Below are 17,017 nucleotides of genomic sequence, written 5' to 3'. Positions count from 1 at the left end.
TCACTTGATGGTGTAGGATCAGTTGCTTGGTTAGAAAATGACCTTGCAATCTACAAAATGGACACCTCTGTGCCTTGGTTTCCTTATATGCAAATGGTGGAAATACTTATTTATGCCACTGAGTAGTATGCATAAATTCAGTAAAGATGTTTTCATAATGCTTTTAAAGAAAATTTAAATATTTTAGCTGATGGATGATGAAAATATTTCAGTGTAAAACACAAGGAAAAAAATGTCAGGATATTCCATGGCATGTCAGAATGGCTGATTTACATTGAATTTTGCTTTGGAGATGTATGGCTCTAAATTGAAAAATGTTTCTCATCCATCAAGAATTTTTAATAATTGTAAATTTAATAGACATTATAGTTAGTACCTATATATAGTTGTAAATGTAAGTATCATTTATATTGATGATAAAAGTTATACGACTTGGTAATAAACAAATACAATCTTGAATTAAGTTTGTAAAAAAATTTTTACAAAAAACGTTAAGGCCCTTTTTATTGAAAAATTTGCAGATAACATGATCCATAGTACATACTTGTGATCATTTGTAAGGTATGATACAGAGTTTTATTATTCAGGCTTGTAAATAAACACATATTTAGACATAATGTGGTAATCTATAATATTACATTTAATTATACATTTTGCTTTATTTTCAGAATAGGTTAAGCTATCCATTTCCAAGTGTTTGGTTTTCATTATGAAAGAAATGGTATTAGTAGCTTTTGATTTCCTTATTGGAGTATTATTAACTCAGTTTATTTTTATAGTGAAAGCTACTATGAGAATATTATGTTATTATGACTTCTGCCAGAGTTGTATTTTACCAGAGCTTTGTGGGGAAACTTCATATAGATGATAAGTTTATTGAAATGTCTTTAAAATTACTATTGTATAGTTTGTTTTTTTTGAGAATGAATTTGATTACATTTTTAATGTTTTCTCAAATGACCAACTTAAAATTCAGCTGTCATTGTCTCTTGGGTAAATACAGCTAATTAAAGGTTCTTCTAAGTTCCTTGAAGACAGGAACTAAGCTAATGTTTATTGTCATAAATCCAAAATTGCTAGCATAGGGCTTAGCAAATAGTAGGGACTTGTTTTTGTTGTTGCTGGACAAATAAAATGAATGAGTGAAGGGTATCCATTGATATGATATACTGAGTAGAAATTTTAAAAAATAGATCAAACAAATTTTAACTCATGAAACATAGTTTTATCTCAGGAGAAAAGACAAAATGTTTGGAAAGTGCTTTGAACTTTATTTATCTGTTCAAATAGAATTCCTTTACCCACACATTTTTGGAAAGAGCACTAAATACTGCATAATATATATGAGGTCAACCTTTCATTTATAAAATGATTAATTTCTTACCTCTTATAGGTCACTACATGAAAAAGTACAGTAAAGGTTTTTTGTTGTTGTTTTCCTAAATTAGATGAGTATAGAAATGTGTTTGATTCTTTTTTACTTTAGTTTTTTAGTGAAATATTATTTAAAAAGATGTAAGCAAATTACAGCCTGTGCTAAATGTGCCTGAATACTGAGTTTTAAAAATAAATGACTTCTGAGGTGGAGTTTTTTTATAACGTAAAGAGTCTTGTATTTTTAACTTATCATATTTAGTTTATAATTTTCAGTCTTTGTGTATTGCTGGTTCCTAATTTAGCATGAGATCTATATTTTAAAACTTGGAAGAATGGTTTAGAACTTGGAACTTTCTCAAAAACAGTATGCTTAGTGGTTAGATTCACAGACAGCCTATCAAATTCAACCCATAATATACTTAGATTATAAGATTAGGCTAATAATACCAGAGAATTAAATAATATTAATAATAATTAGGATAAATACTATATCGAAAATGCCTACACTATGTACAATAATTTTTCTTTGAGATTTTTCCTTGAAATGCTAGGAATACATTTCTCTTGTGTTAGACATGACAACATTATTAGGAACTTGTCCTCTAACATCCACTGGACGTGAAGAAGAGGATCTTCCTCAGTTCAGTGAGCCTTAACATTATATGGGGCAAGAGGTGAGAGAATGAGAGAAATTAGAAGGAGCTAGGGTCTTCTATGTGACGTTTGACAGGTCATTTTACCTTTCAGGGTCTTTGGTTTTCTCTGTTATAAAAGGAGAAGGTTGACATAGACCTCTCTGAGATGCCTTTCAGTTACAAATAAAATTCAAAGGCACTTCAATGCTCAGTGTAACCACTTTTTTCTGAGAGTTCATTTTTCCTTTCTAATGTTCCTGCTTTATATACCTTCTCTCATGGAATTTCTTCTTTCTAGATCTACTTCTGAACAGATTATAGTCTTTTTTTTATCATTTAAAAAAATTTTTTTTCACTTATTTATTTTTGAGAGACAGAGAGAGCACAAGTGGGGAGGGGCAGGGAGAGAAGGAGACAGAAATCCAAAGCAGGCTCCAGGCTCTGCGCTGTCAGCAGAGAGCCCGACGTGGGGCTCGAACTCACAAACTGAGATCATGACCTGAGCCAAAGTCAGACGCTTAACCTACTGAGCCACCTAGGCGCCCCTGAAAAGATTATAGTCTTAATCTTCTGTCATGCCTATTCTTGGAAGCAAGACTTTTTAGGTTTTTAAAGGAGTTTTTTGTAATGTTTGTTATTTTGTCTGCTTTTATTTTTATTCTACTTTATTTTTTTAACTCCTAGCACCACCAAGAAACAGAATTAAGATGATTTGCTTTGTTCTTTTGTTTTTTATTGACAGTGTTTAAGAAAAGTCAAGGTAGATTTTATTTAAACTTGGGAGAATGATCATATCCAGTGAATCTCCAGAGAAATTTTTTTAATAAGGAAAATTATTGGAACTAAGGTTTTGGAGTGGGTTTATGAAGGTAAAATGATGGAATATGACCTGGGAGTAGGGTTGTCAGGTACTGTTCGGGATATCTTACATTTTTATTTGCTAAATCTTTCAGTCTTACTTTGGGTGTTCTAGAACTTTGGGCATGGCAGGAGCAGAGGTATGGTATGGTTGGAAGCAGAGTGAAAAATAGAGTTTATGAATTCCTTGAGAACAAAAGCAGTTTCGTTGTTTTGGTTGGTTGTTTTGTTTTGCTTTGCTTCATTTTTGTGTTTCCAGAATTAATTTAAGTTACATGGATATTTGAGTGGATACAGTTAATACAAAGATTAGCAGGTAAGTGATTCTCTTAGGTGGAAAGATCAGGATGCTGTGAGAAAAGGGGTCATGAAACACAGTTATGATGCTCATTTACAGTGGAATATTTTGTTGGTTTTCAATTCATATTTGGAGGTTAATAGTATTCAAAAATAATATGAACATGTTCTCCCATGTGGAAAAAATTGATATTACATGCTTGCTATATATGCAAGTCACTGTATAGCTACTGTTATATTTATTATTTTACTTAATACCATAGTCCTATTAGAATTTAATGGAGGAAGAAGGTTAATGGAAATAAACAAGTGGTTTATTCTGCTCAGGAGAAACACAGGTTCTCTGGGAACCACTTTCTCTTCCCTTTCCTCAGTAAGTTACTCTGGAGCAACCATTCTAGTAACTTGGGAACAGTAATTCTGCCTGCCTGCTACTCTTCCCCTCGTCTGTAATTGGTCAGTCTACTGGTGATACCACTTGTCCCATGCTAAACCAGTTATTCACTCAGCACATAATATTGAAGACCAAGTAGGTGCTAAAAGTATACCATAGAGAGCAAAACAGGTCTCAGGTCTCTTAGAGGTAACAGTATGGTTAGACAGATAATGAACAAATACACATATCTGTAATTAGAAATTGTGGCGAGTGCTGTAAAGGAAAAGAACAGGGAACCTGATTTACCTTGGGAGTCAGGGAGGGTTCTTTAAGGAAAAATTAGTGGAAGTTAGCTATGAGAAAAAGGAAAAGATGCCAAGAATACATGTTAAAAAATTTGGAGGTAGGAAAGAGCTTGGTAGGTTCAACTAAGAACTAAGAAAAGGCCAGAGTAGATAAAGCTCAACTATATAGTGAAAAAGAGGGATTGTGGCTTAATGCACAGTTGTAAAGGTAAATAGGACTCAGACCATGTAAAGCCTACTTAAATTAAGTCTTGTTTCAGTTAGAGCTCTGGATTTCAAGTGTATTGGGGAAAGCCATGAAGGGTTTTAATCAGGTTAACAACTGGACTGGATCTGTCTTTTGAAAAGATCACTCTGGGAGATCAGTCACAATCCTGCCCATTTTTGTTGGTGCAGTTCTAGACACCTTCACTAAGCCAGGACAGTCAGAGCTTTTCCTGAGTTCTAAGTGCCCAGAGGTTTGAATAATTTGTTTTTTCTCCAGTGGCTGAAACTATAAGACATAAAACCCAGGAACTGTTAATGGTGTTGTTTCTTGTCATATGAACTAAATAAACAGAATAGGAGAAGCAGATGCACAGAGTCCCGACTGTATTTACCTGTCTTTGTCCATGGTCCTGAGATTGGGTTCCAAGAGACACCTGAGTGTAATAATAATAAAAATCTTTGTAATAAGTTGTCCATTTTTCCCATAAACTAGTTGGAATTATATTTCTGGTACTTGGCAGCCAACCACCCAAGACCCATCATAGATTAATATGTACAAGGTCACATGTCTAATAAAAATGTTAGAGGTAGAATTTGAACACAGATTTTAAAATCCCTTTTTTCCTACTACCCTGTGCTGGTAAAGTGCTACATATTAAACTAATGGTTCTGACGGAATTCTAAGGAGGTGGAAGTTGGATGTGGTTGACACCTGTTAGGTGATGATGGCAAGCAGTGTTTTATTTTGGGTATGTTTGACAGTGGTACAGTTTCCTGCCATTTTTTCGTCTTGAGTAACTGTTAATCAAGTCTACTGTAATAAGTTAATGTTTCCATACTGAAATTCATTTGAAAAGAAAAAGAAGAGGCACCTGGGTGGCTCAGTTGGTTAGCGTTAGACTTTTGTGGTTTGGGCTCAGGTCATGATCTCACAGTTCATGAGTTCAAGCCCCAAGTCGGGCTCTGCACTGACAGTGCAGAGCTTACTTGGGATTCTCTCTCTCTCTGGGATTCTCTCTCTCCCTCTCTCTTTCTGCCCCTCCTCCCCTCAAAATAAATTTAAAAAAAACTTTAAAGAAAAAGCTTGCATGTCAGGGCATAGATTAACTTATTTGATTTTTCTACCAAAAATGTGAAGTCTGTCAGTTTTTCATGTTATGCTATGAAAGTAAGCTTTTTTGTGTTCCACTCTTTATTTAGACTCTGTTGTCTTCTATGTGTCTTATATATCTTTTTGGGCCAGGATAAATTTTGTAACATACATGTACTAGAGATGATGTCAGAGAATTGTAGAAAGGTTAAGGAAAAGAGAACAGAAGAAGCATTTTGTATTTTAGTTGAGGATGAAGACTAGCAATCAAAAATATTTTGTTGATATATTTGGTTTCATTCATTTTCTGTGTTGATTTCCTGTTTGCAGTTTTGTTTATTTTTATTCTATTTTCTGCTGTGTCTGCTTGCTTTAGGCTTGTATGCTTTTCTTTCCATGGTTTCTTAAGATGGATCCTGAGATTATTGATTTTAGATCTTTCTTCTTTCCTAATGTATGCATTCAGTGCTCTAAATTTCCCTCTAAGCACTACTTCTGATGGATCCCACACATTTTGAAGAGTGTTTTTATCATTTTCACTTCAAAATATTTTAAAATTCCTCTTGAGACTTCTTTGACCCATATGTTATTTAGAAGTGTGGTGTTTAATCTTCAAATATGTTGGGATTTTCTAGCTATCTTTCTGCTATTGCTTTCTATTTTAATTCCATTATGGTCTGAAAGCATACATTCTATGATGTCTTTTCTTTTAAATTTTGGAGGGTGTATTTTATGGCCCAGAATGTGGTCTATCTTGGTGAATAGTCTATCTGAACTTAAGAAGGATGTGGTTTCTGCTGTTGTTGGGTGAAGTACTATATAAATGTCAATTAGAGCCAGTTGATTGATGGTGTTATTCAGTTCAACCCTATCCTTACTAATTTTCTGCCTGTTGGATCTGTCATTTACTTAACAGAGGTGTGTTGAAGTCTCTATAATAGTGAATTTATCTATTTCTCCTTGCAGTTCTATCAGATTTTAGTGTTCTGTTGTTAGATGTATATACATTAAGGGTTGTTATGTCTCTTTGAAGAATTTACCCCTGTATATTATGTAATGCCCTTCTTTATCATTGAAAAATTCCCTTGCTCAGAAGTCTGCTTTGTTTATAATTAATATAGCTACTCTTGCTTTGTTTTGATTAGAGTTAGCATGTCCCCATCCCTTTACTTTTTATCTATCTATCTATCTATATATATATATATATATCTTTACCTATAAAATGGTATCTTGTAGACAACACATAGTTGGATTTTTTTCATCCACTCTAACACTCTTTTAATTGGTACATTTGAATCATTCACATTTAAAGTTGTCATTGATAAGTGGATTAATATCTATCATACTGTAATGTTTCTATTCATTACACCTGTTCTTTCCACCACCACCACCACCACCCCCCCCCCACCATCTTTTTCAGCCTTCTATGGCTTTAACTGAGCATTTTATATGGGTGCATTTTTTCTCATCTCCTCATATATTGATTATACTTATTTTTTAAATGCTTTTTAGTGGTTGTCCTAGAGTTTGCAGTATATATTTACAACTAATCTAAGTCCACTTTCAGATAACACTGTGCTACTTCACAGGTATTGCAGATACCTTATAATGGAGTATTCCCAATTTCTGTCTCCCATCCCTTATAACATTGCTGCCATTCATTTCGCTTGTCTGTATGCTATAATTACCTGGAACTTTGTGGCTATTACCACTTTGAACAAACAGTTATACAATCAGAGAGGATTAAAAAAATAAAGATTTTTATCTTCTCTTTATCCATTCTCTGTGGCTCTTTCTTTATGTAGATTAGAGTTTCTGACCTTTTTCTCTAAAGAACTTTTTTTCTTGCAAGGCAGGTCTGCTGGTGACAAATTCCCTCAGTTTTTATTTGGCTGAGAAAAGTCTTTATTTCTTTTTAATTTTTGAAGGATAATTTCTCTAATAACAAAATTCTAGGTTGATGGTTATTTCTTTCAACACTTGAAATATTTCACTCTATGCTTTTTTCTTTTTTTTTGCATGGTTACTGACGAGAAGTCCAACATAATTCTTATCATTTTTTTCTCTATAGGTAAAGTGTTTTGTTTTGTGTTTTCCTGACTTATTTCAATGTTTTTCTCTTTGTTTTTAGTTTTCTGTAGTTTGAATATTATATGCTTCAGTATAGATATTTTGGTATATGTCTTGCTTGATGTTTTCTGAGCTTCATGAATTTATGGTTGGCTTCTGTCATTAATTTTGGAAAATTCTCAGGCATTATTACTTCAAACATTTCCTCTACTCTTCTCTTTCTTCTGGTATTTCTTACGTATATGTTATGCCTTCTTTTATTGTTCCACAGTTCTTAAATATTCTGTTTTCTTCATTCTCTTTTCTCTTTGCATTTTGTTTTTTATTTTTTTATTTTTTTATTTGCATTTTAAATGTTTGGGAAGTTTCTACGGATACTTCTTCAAGCTCATTGATTCTTTCCTCAGCTCTGTCCAGTGTACTGGTGACCATATGAAAGACATTATTTATTTCTGTTACACTGTTTTTGATTTCTAATGTTTCTTTTCTATTGGTTCATAGTTTCCATCTCTCTGTTTACAATATCCATCAATTTGTGCATGTTGCCCATTAGAGCCCTTAGTATGGTAATCATAGTTCTTGTAAATTCCCAGTCTGATAATTACAAAATCTGCACTATATGAATTTGGTTCTGATGCTTGCTTTGTCACTTTGGAATATACTTTCATTTCCTTTTAGCACGCCTTATAATTTTTTGTTGAGAGCCAGGCATAATGCATAGAATAACAGAAACTGAAGAAGGTAGGTCTTTTGTATGAGGTTTTGTATTTCTCTAACTAGGAACAAGGCTGTGTTTACCGTTTGGTGTAGCTGTAGGTTTCAGAGGTTTTAGTTTCCTCTAGTGTTCTTGTTTTTGTTTCCCTTGTTGTCTTTGGGTTTCCCTACAAATACCTTCTTAAATAGTGTCTGAGCCTTGCAGTTTTTTTCAACTATAATCCTGTTACTGTGTAGGAGCCCTGTTTTAATTTTTTTTATATCTTTGTTTATTTTTGAGACAGAGGGAGAAAGAGGTGAGTGGGAGAGGGGCAGAGAGAGATGGAGACACAGAATCCAAAACAGGCTCCAGGCTCTGAGCTGTCAGCACAGAGCCTGATGTGGGGCTTGAATTCAAACCATATCATGACCTGAGCCAAAGTCAGACACTCAGCCGACTGAGCCACCTAGGTGCCCCTAGCTTTTCTTTTTTTTTCTTTTTTTTTTTTTTTTTTAACATTTTATTTTTAAGTAATCTCCACATCCAACCTGGAGCTCGAACCTACAACCCCAAGATCAAGAGTCACATGCCCTACCAACTGAGCCAGCCAGGCACCCGTATAATTCTATGCTTAGATATTAGTCTTTATTTGGTCTGGACCTCCACAAGTGCTTCTCAGTTTCTCTTCTTCCCCCGCCCCCTCCAATGTAGGTATGCCAGAAGTCTAGAGTGAGTAGGAACTGGGCAGTTTTCATTTCTCCAAAGTTGAACAAGGCTCTGATGAAGTCTTTTCCTTTACTAGATAACCTTTTCTTATGGAGAATTCTCTGGACTTGTTTCAACTTGTTTCGACTGGTTATTGTTTTCCTTCCCCCAACCAAGCAGAAGATTTTTCTCTGATTTTTCTCCTTGAGAACCTTGTGGGGCATAAAACTGAGAAAGTGTAGCAGCCGTTCTCAGACTAGACCCTTGGGCTCCCCAGGAGTTTTAAACTCTCAAGCTAGACCACAGTCAGCCTCCAGCAACTTGTTCAAGTTACCATTTAAGTGTTCATATCAGTCCCTGGCTTCTGTGCTTTCATCTTCAGTCAGTTAATCTGTATTCTCTGTATTAGTCGTTCTGATTTCTTGGATGATAGTTTGTCCTCTGACCTCAGTATCTCAAGGATCAAAGAAAAGTCCATTAGCTTCCAGTTTGTTCAACTTTTATTTTGTTGTGAGAGAAGAATGATGACTTCCAAGCTTTTTACATGTTGGAGTGGAATCTGGAAGTAACCATATATTACAAACAACTCCATAGTATTCCACTATATGGATATACCAAAATTTATTTTACTTGTTTCCTACTGTTAGTCTTTTATATGGCAAGCTATACTCTAATAACTCTCCTTGAATAAACTGCAATTTTGATTTTAATGGCTATGTTCCAGTTATCTGTATCTCCCCACATAATTACCCAGAGATTAATCAGGAATTGACTGTATTTAAGCCAGAAGACTGGAGTTAATTTTTAGTGCTTTCACTTATTTAATATTGGATCATTTTACTTCTGATCAGTTTCCTCATTTGTAAAATGTGAATGATAACCACCACCTGGAAGAGTTGTTATAAGGATTAAGTGATATATTAAAAGGGATTTGTGAACTATAAAGGACTATATAAAAGTTAGGTAACTTAGGGGGTGCCTGGGTGGCTCAGTTGGTTAAGTGTCCGACTTCAGCTCAGGTCATGATCTCTCAGTTTGTGGGTTCAAGCCCTGTGTCGGGCTCTGTGCTGATGGCTCAGAGCCTGGAGCCTACTTTGGATTCTCTCTCTCTCTCTCTCTCTCTCTCTCTCTCTCTCTCTTTCTGCCCCTCCCCCACTTGCACTCTGCCTCCTTCTCTCTCAAAAATAAAGAAACGTAAAATTTTTTTTTAAAAAGTTAGGTAACTAAGGTATATTAAGTTGTGATATACATTATGAGGTTTAATAAATAATCAAGCACCTTGGTAATGAACTAGCTTGAGACCAGGCTGTACAGTACAGTGTTTTGAAAGAAGGTATGATTTATTGATAATTCTGAGAGAGGACAGTTGATTCTGAAGGAGATAGCTAAGTAACAAGTACACCTTAAAAACTTTATTGATGAAATAATATGTTGATAGGGAATATTGTTTAACTTATGCTGGAATACATTAGGTTTTATGAAGATAAGAACTAAGAAAAATAAGCAAAGCCATTTTTATATAGCTCTGCAATTGGTCAGACACTTACTATATTTCTAAAACACTTGATAAAACTGTTAATCAGATAGAATTTAGATATTGCACTTATTCCAATATTATTTTCCAAGTGACTTAGTGATTTCTGAGGTAACATAGTATTTAGTGACTGATACTCAAAAGTGTGATCTGCGGACCCATAGTGTCAGTACCATATGAGAGCTTGTTAGAAATGCAGAATATTAGATATTAGGCCCACTCCATATCTGCTGAATCAGAAAGTACTGAGTCAGTTTAACAAGCTTCCTGGGTGACTGGTATATACATTAATGTTTGAAAGTCACTAACTTGGTATGCATAAATCTTGCAATAGAGAAGGACCTTTGTTAAGAGTTTCAACTACATCGTATCTCTGAATGAACTTACGGTTTAGAGAGAAGGGCATACTGGGTTAAGTATAACTACCAGTATTGATAAAATTGTTCTAAACAAAGAGATGCACTAATCTATTTTTAAAAATCTTACACACTTAACAAAGATGAGGATAGGCTTTTGCAAACCTGATGACCTATAGATCAATATTGACATAAAAAAAGAAAATAAGGTTAATTTTTAAACTTATAAAAAGTGGTAATGGTTCCCTTAAGTAACTTCACTGAGAATTTAGAGAGTCCATTTACATGTCTTTTTCCAAAAATTTGTAGCTTCTCCATATAAAAGTAAAATTTGCATTTTAATTACTTATTATGGGATTAGTTCTAAAAGTATTATACAGTTCTCTGCTTCCTTAAAAAAAAGTATATGGAATGTAATTTAACTTCTTCTAAATGATAAAGATTCCCCTGTCCTCTACCAAAGCCTTATATGTATAGATGCTCTGGGCTAAACTGATTAATTGGCTCATTATGAAACTGACTATTATTATACTTTGTCGTAATACAAAGATGTTGGTTATTAGAGGATATAGGATTATTTATCCATGTAACAAGTTATCCCACATTGCTGGCCAACATTATTGTGATTGGTACTTGGAACTTTATATTTCTCTGTCAATATTTACATGCCTGCTTCTAGCACTTTCCCCCTCTAAATTGTTGCTTCTGATCTACTGCATTCTAGGAAACCAGATGAGATTATACAACATAGGAGGGTCTTGGCCTTTCCACGAATTATTTAATTAATTAATTAATATTTATTGAGCAGCTGTTGTGTGCCAGATTCTGCTAAATGCTGAGTATTCAGTGAAGAACAAAACAAATCCTCACTCATATGGGGTTTACATTCTAGTGGGGGAGATAAGCGATAAACAAATACCAATCTTAATATAACGATAGGTAGCAATAAGTGCTGTGAAGAAAAATAAAGCAGGGCATAGATATAGAAAGGAGGAGCCACTACTTAAAATAGAGTTGTTAGAGTGAGGGGGGTACAGACCTGAATGAAGTAAAGTGAGATATAATGTTTGTTTGTTTTTAAGTTTATTCATCACACAAGCAGGGGGGCAGACAGAGAGGGAGAGACAGAGAATCCCAAGCAAGCTCTGCACTGCCAGCACAGAGCTCGAGAGAATGCCAAATCCACGAACCAGGAGATCATGACCTGAGCTGAAACGAGTCGGACGCTTCCCCAACAGAGCCGCCCAGATGCCTGAGATAGAATAGTTTTTAAAAGAAGAATGCATAAATTTAGTACAGAGACTGGGGCTTCCTCTTTGCCTAGAATTCTCAGGTGTTTACTTAAGGTGTAAGTTTTAAATATTTCTGCAGTTTTGATTTTGTTGGATAACATGGGAACCAAAGGTATGGTTACCATCACACCATCTAAGAATTTTTAGGCTAACATCTGGGATGAAAGGCAGGCTGAAAGATAGAGTTTAGATGATAAAATATTAGAACTTTGAAAGGTTTAAAAGAACTATTATAATACAGGAATCAAAATTGGAATTGTTCTAGAAAATTTAGGATTTAAAATAACACTGTAACAAATGTGTGCTATAAGCAGTCCCCTGGAGAAACAGAATGGCTTCCCGCGTGGCCATACTGCTCCTGACTTAATAGTGACACCATTAATAACAGTAGTACCATTTTTTTTTAAATTTTTTTTTTCAACGTTTATTTATTTTTGGGACAGAGAGAGACAGAGCATGAACGGGGGAGGGGCAGAGACAGAGGGAGACACAGAATCGGAAACAGGCTCCAGGCTCTGAGCCATCAGCCCAGAGCCCGACGCGGGGCTCGAACTCACGGACTGCGAGATCGTGACCTGGCTGAAGTCGGACGCTTAACCGACTGCGCCACCCAGGCGCCCCTCATTTTTTGAGCCCTTATTATACGCTAGGCACTGTACAAGGCAGATGTGATATAATCCTCACAACAACCCTGTGAAAATGTGAGGTTCTAATTTTTATGAAGTACAAACTAAGTTAAGCATAGACTGCTACAAAATCAGTACCAGGCCAAATTTAATTGCTTAGTCTCATAAGCAATGCTTATGCTTACCCCGGACTCAAGATTCCTCTAGATATAGGGGGGAAACGAATTATTTTGATTACTTGTTGGGTAGCAAAACTGGAGGTATGTGTTAGAGATTGGTTCCGGAGTTCACGCAATGCACAGAGTAAAAATAGCTTACCGTATTAGTGTACCATAATTAAATGAATATGACTTGTTATATTACCAGTTATTTTACCAGTAATTCACATACAATCAAAAGATTAGTGAATTGATTAGTAAGGAATCCAGTACTTAGCTTTAATTTAAAGATGATCTCAAATTCCAAGTGATTTGGTGCTGTTACTAGAAATAGAGAAATCCAAAGCATGAGTAAATTTTCTTTTGGGGGAGTCATGGATGATGAATTTGAATTTGGATGTGTTGAATTTTGGTTAATGAGACATTCTTGTGTTGTCTGGCAGACTGATAGCACAAGACTAAATATTTATAGGGATGTTGGGGTTGTTTAAGTAATTCTGGGGTGATAGTTCAAGATTTGAAAATAGATGGATTTATGAAGAAGAGAGTGTAGAAAGAATGGGGTGTAACAAAACTGTTGACTCCTGACTTAGTATTTACAAGGTGGGAATTAAAAGGAGAACTAGAAGAGGATGGTGAAAGTGTGATCAGAAAGGATATACTGTGTTGCATTCTGATATGACTGTTCTATTGGGACCAGGAGGTATAAGGTGTTGTAGGCCGGGGCACTTCTCCTTTGAAGAGGAATATGAAATGCTAGTGACGTAGGAGGGGAAGCAAACCCAGAAGTATGTTGATGGTTTTGAAAATAGAGGAGAATGAAATGATTACAAGGACTTTGATAAGGACAAAATTTTTTATAATGAATTGAAGGGGTAGGATAAAATGTTTAAATCAGAAAGGAACATTTCAGATACGGAGGTCTTTGAGGTAGAACTGTGTAAGAATCTGTACACAGACAGACACTTGATGTAGTTAGTAGAAGGGAAGGTGCTAACTCCTCAGTCCTCAGGTCTGGAAGTAATGACAGTGGAGCCCTCAAGAGAAGTGGGGTATACTTTGAAAAGCCTTATTCTAATCTTTATGCTTCTAACACTTGATTTGGGGTTGGCAAAAGTACATGCTGTGTCATTTGAGGTGGGACTCTTCAAGGGAGGAAAGGGGTCATGGATTACTAGTGAGTGTTCAATTATAAATGTATTCTTTTTCTTGCTTGCAGTAATAAATCTTTTTTCACTGTGATAGAGGCAGCCAACATCTGTATACCTTATGTATAGTAGATCAGTGTTAATGTCATAAAAATCATCATTTTCATGGTCAGTCTAGTGATGGAAGTAAATGAAATAAAACATGTCTCTTTACCGATTTGTATATAAAGGACTTAGTTTCATTCATTAGCATTAAAAAGAAAATGTAAGTTTCTTTTTTTGTAATGCTATACTAAATACAGAAAGATGACATTAGTGACCTGTCATCAGTTGAACATGAATTTTAATATATATTCCTTGTAGTAGTGATGGATTTATGATTCTCCAACTAATTCTAAATTCATTAAATTCACTCATTAAAAGTCTTACTGTTATATGAGAGGTCATGTTAGGAGCAGAAACTGCTGGTTAAAATAGTATTTACTATAATATCCTTGTGGAGTCTTTTGTAGGGTAAAATGAAATGATTGTTATAAAAGGGCTTTTGAGACAAGTTTCTATTAATATAGGTTGTTACTGTTATAGACCACAGGACTAGGACTGTAGATAAGGCCATGATTTATGTTTTTTTTATGAAATATTTAGTGTGGTATTTAAATGTTTTTATTTTATTTTATTTTTTTTTTTTAACGTTTATTTATTTTTGAGACAGAGAGAGACAGAGCATGAACAGGGGAGGGGCAGAGAGAGAGGGAGACACAGAACTGGAAGCAGGCTCCAGGCTCGGAGCCATCAGCCCAGAGCCCGACGCGGGGCTCGAACTCACGGACCGCGAGATCGTGACCTGGCTGAAGTCGGACGCTTAACCGACTGCGCCACCCAGGCGCCCCTAAATGTTTTTAATGTAATAAATGACTAAACACTAAATATTTGTTTTAGTACTCATTAATTTTTTAGTATTTTTTTTTAATTTTTTTTTCAACGTTTATTTATTTTTGGGACAGAGAGAGACAGAGCATGAACGGGGGAGGGGCAGAGAGAGAGGGAGACACAGAATCGGAAACAGGCTCCAGGCTCTGAGCCATCAGCCCAGAGCCTGACGCGGGGATCAAACTCATGGACCGCGAGATCGTGACCTGGCTGAAGTCGGACGCTTAACCGACTGCGCCACCCAGGCGCCCCAGTATTTTTAATTTTAAAGTAACTCCCTAACCAGTCATATTGAACTTAAAGAAAGATGGTGACAATTTATTGAAAATTAAGTTACTTACTTTACGTAACTTTTTTATTTCTATTTGAATCTGTTTCGTCTGCAACTGTGTCCCCAAATAATGGTAAAATTATCTATAGTTGATTCTATTTGAGGATGACAGTAAAGCATATAAATTCTCCAAGTTAGATATAGATATATCTCACTTTAAGAGAATTTGATATGAAATCATTAATGGCGTGAGTATAACTAAAAATAAGAAAAAAAGATCCAAGGACTAAGTCCTGCTTGGAGTACTCTAAGATTTAGACATACAGAAAATGAAGAGAAGGTGGTAGGAAGAAAACCAGGAACTTGAGGTCTTCTGAAAGCCAGATTAAGAAAGTATTTTCAGGGGTGCCTGGGTGGCTCAGTCGGTTAAGCGTCCGACTTCAGCCAGGTCACGATCTTGTGGTCCGTGAGTTCGAGCCCCGCGTCGGGCTCTGTGCTGACAGCTCGGAGCCTGGAGCCTGTTTCGGATTCTGTGTCTCCCTCTCTCTGACCCTCCCCCGTTCATGCTCTGTCTCTCTCTGTCTCAAAAATAAATAAACGTTAAAAAAAAAAAAGTATTTTCAAGGAGTGAACAACTGTGTCAGATGTAGTTAAGAGGTTGAGTGAGGCGAGGCCTGAGAATTAACTTCTGGTTAGAAAAAATAGCCATGGTGAGATGGTTTGGTACAATGCTGGGAATAAAAACCTTTATGAGACAGATTTAAGTGAGAATTAGAGGAGAGAATCAGAGACCTCATTCAATGAATATTGCCATAAAGGAGTGGGGGGGAAGGGCACAGGGTTGGTAAGTTTGCTCCATGGAGAGTTTGGGACCAAGAAAGATTTGTTTCTGTTTTTGATTTTTTTTTTTTTTTTTTTAAGAAGGATGAAATTATAGCATGTCTATGTTGATGGCAGTGATCTAGTAGAGGGGAAAACAGTGATGCGGAAGAAAGAGAGGATAATTAATCCCTACTGCTTAAATAGGATTTGGGGACTGGTCTGGAACTTTGCCATGTGAAATGGTTTCTGTGGAGAAATATTTGACTTTGAAATAGGAAAATTACAAAGTCTGGTCATCCAGCTCATCTTTTATTTTATAGCTGTGGATTATTTTTAGTGATGGGATGGAAATTGTTAAAGTTGCACACTTCCCAGTTTTCCATTGTGACTACTATATTTATTTTCAAGTCAAGAATAGGATTGGCATGTGGAGAGAAGATAGCAAAGCTCCTTCATCTACCTGAACTTGTCTGAATTTGCACTATGTTTTAATCCATTAGCCTTCAAAATTTTTTGCTTGCATGTTTCCAGAAAAATTTTTGACAGTGTTCTCTTGCACATTGATGTCTAATATTACTATCATAAAATTACTATCATAATTACTATGATAGTAATTGATGATTGACAAAACAATCATCAATTGTTTTGTTTATAGGTGGTAGGAAATAAGCATTTTTTTTTTCAACGTTTATTTATTTTTGGGACAGAGAGAGACAGAGCATGAACGGGGGAGGGGCAGAGAGAGAGGGAGACACAGAATCGGAAACAGGCTCCAGGCTCCGAGCCATCAGCCCAGAGCCCGAAGTGGGGCTGGAACTCACGGACCGCGAGATCGTGACCTGGCTGAAGTCGGACGCTTAACCGACTGCGCCACCCAGGCGCCCGGAAATAAGCATTTTATAGCATGACATGAGTATTGACTCTATTGAATAAATAATGCTATTTGATTAAATGGATGTTTGATAGCTTTATTGAAATGTAATTGACATAAAATAAATTGCACAGTTGGATGAATTTTGACTTAAGGATGCTTTCCTGAAACTATCATGTCAAGATAATGAATCCCCCCAAATTTACTAGTCTTCCTTTGTAATTTCTGCATCCTACCTCTCCCTGCTCCTTCCACCAACCTCTCCAACCCCACCCACCCCCACCCCCACCCCAGGCAACCACTGATCTATTTTCTGTCACTATAGGTTAGCTTGCATTTTCTGGAACTTTATAGGAATGGAATCATATAGTATATGTTCTTTTTTGTTTGGCTCT

General features: G+C 35.8%; 1 protein-coding gene across 5 annotated transcripts in view; it reads left to right on the top strand.

The window, feature by feature from the left end:
* Positions 1 to 17,017, top strand: part of WASF1 (WASP family member 1) — a 71,283-nt gene that overhangs the window by 1,957 nt on the left and 52,309 nt on the right. The window lies entirely within an intron of this gene.

This window comes from Felis catus, chromosome B2 (genome assembly GCF_018350175.1).
Source record: "Felis catus isolate Fca126 chromosome B2, F.catus_Fca126_mat1.0, whole genome shotgun sequence".
Lineage (NCBI taxonomy): Eukaryota > Metazoa > Chordata > Mammalia > Carnivora > Felidae > Felis > Felis catus.
Note: the sequence above shows the minus strand (reverse complement) of the source record. Positions and strands in the feature narration are given on the sequence as shown.